Below are 1,757 nucleotides of genomic sequence, written 5' to 3'. Positions count from 1 at the left end.
GAAAGATTTTTTCCCTACAAATAAAAAGTATAATAAATATAATAATTTTATTTGGTCATAATTTGTCTGTAGCTCATTTTGATTTTAAAAAATCGTGAACAAAAAATCGAATGGAGTCGTGAGTTGAGTGTATCGTTACATCCCTAGTTACCTGTGCACACTCATAGCACATCACTCAGCCTGTGAGTGTTTGACGTTGTATGCATGTGCTATCTGTTTGTTTTCTTTCTTGTAATGAATAAAAAGGCTCATATAATGTTATGCATGTTTACTTTCTGGTGTGTGCAGGTGCAGAGCTACCACAGGAAGACACACACAGGGTTCCCACACCTTTTTCATGAACAAATTCAAGCACTTTTCAAGCACCTTCAAGCACCAGTTTTTCCATTTTTCCAGCACCTTTAAATAGGTAGCCTACTAGTTGTGTTTGCCATGATGGGAAGCGCAGCGGTGCCACTGTATGGCATAATAATATGGGTCTAATTAGCATTATTTCATATGGTGGTAGATTGACTGTTTTGATTTTTAACTAATTGTGAATTGGCTTGTATTTGTCAGCTTGTGAGCGGTGTATTGTGTAAGTACCATAGCGCAATAACAGTGACAAATAGACATCACACAAATTTCAAGCACTTCACAAAAAATTTAAGCATTTTCACAACCTTGAAAACACTGAATTGAAATTCAAGCATTTTCAAGGAATTCAAGCACCCGTGGGAACCCTGAGGAAGACACACACACACACACACAGAGCTCCTATAATGCAAACCAGCATAAACAAACAAAAACATGTCAGTGTTGTCCAGATTAATCCCTAAAAATCTTTGAGGAGGTGAAACAAACAAATCACTGACTGCCACTTTAAAGGTGTTTGTGCTGCAGTTAGCTCGTCTGGTAGCTGTCTCACTGACACGCAGCTCTCTCAGTGGAGTCCCGCATCCCGCACAGCTTCGGTTAAACCTCTAACTTCGCGTTAAATCGTTAAATCGAGGCTGAAGTCACGCACACTGAGCAGAAAGTGAAGACTCCCAGCGGCTAGCAGCGTTAGCCTCTGGAGCTAACAGCCGGACGTGATACTCACGCACACGCACAGAAGAAGAAGAGTGAAGGCGGCTACCTCCGCCCCATGAAGGCCTCCACCTGCTCCACCTGCTCCACCTGCTCCTCCTGCTCCTCCTGCTGCAGCAGCGGCTCCAGACTCAGAAACTATCCGGACATTTCGTCTGTTTCAGCTCCGAACAGGCGCTCCACTGTTCCCCGAGCAACATCCGGTGACCCGCGAGCACCGGAAGCGCATGGTTTTTGGGAGGGGAGGGAATTACGAGGAGCACGCGCCGAAGGTTCCGCCTTTACTAATCAATCAACAGCCAATAAAAATGTTTTTAATTGATTAATCATGTTGAGTTCACTGACGTGTCTATATGTCATAATGTACTGTTATTAACACATTATCGACTTATTTATCTTGTTTTTGTCCAATTCCTCTATCTATCTGTCTATCTATCTATCTATCTATCTATCTGTCTATCTGTCTATCTATCTATCTATCTATCTATCTATCTATCTATCTATCTATCTATCTATCTGTCTGTCTGTCTGTCTGTCTATCAGTCTGTCTGTCTGTCAGTCTGTCTGTATGCCTGTCTGTCTGTCTGTCTGTCTATCTGTCTGTCTATCAGTCTGTCTGTCTGTCCGTCTGTCTGTCTGTCTATCAGTCTGTCTATCTGTCTGTCTGTCTGTCTGTCCGTCTGTCTGTC

At 42.7% G+C, this 1,757-nt stretch overlaps 1 protein-coding gene across 9 annotated transcripts in view; it reads right to left on the bottom strand.

Moving 5' to 3' along the window:
* The window catches only part of senp7 (SUMO specific peptidase 7), a 16,766-nt gene extending 15,448 nt beyond the window's left edge, over nt 1–1,318 (bottom strand). For 2 of the 9 annotated variants that reach the window (XM_027291264.1, XM_027291267.1), the window contains exon 1: nt 1,086–1,318. The gene's annotated coding sequence lies outside the window, so the exon portion shown is untranslated. Of the gene's footprint in view, nt 1–1,081 lie in introns of all 9 variants that reach the window. The other 7 variants (XM_027291263.1, XM_027291268.1, XM_027291265.1 and 4 more) reach the window with 4 other exon arrangements.
* Between the last annotated feature and the right edge of the window lie 439 nt (nt 1,319–1,757).

The sequence above is a fragment of the Larimichthys crocea genome, chromosome XVIII, assembly GCF_000972845.2.
Source record: "Larimichthys crocea isolate SSNF chromosome XVIII, L_crocea_2.0, whole genome shotgun sequence".
NCBI lineage: Eukaryota > Metazoa > Chordata > Actinopteri > Sciaenidae > Larimichthys > Larimichthys crocea.
Note: the sequence above shows the minus strand (reverse complement) of the source record. Positions and strands in the feature narration are given on the sequence as shown.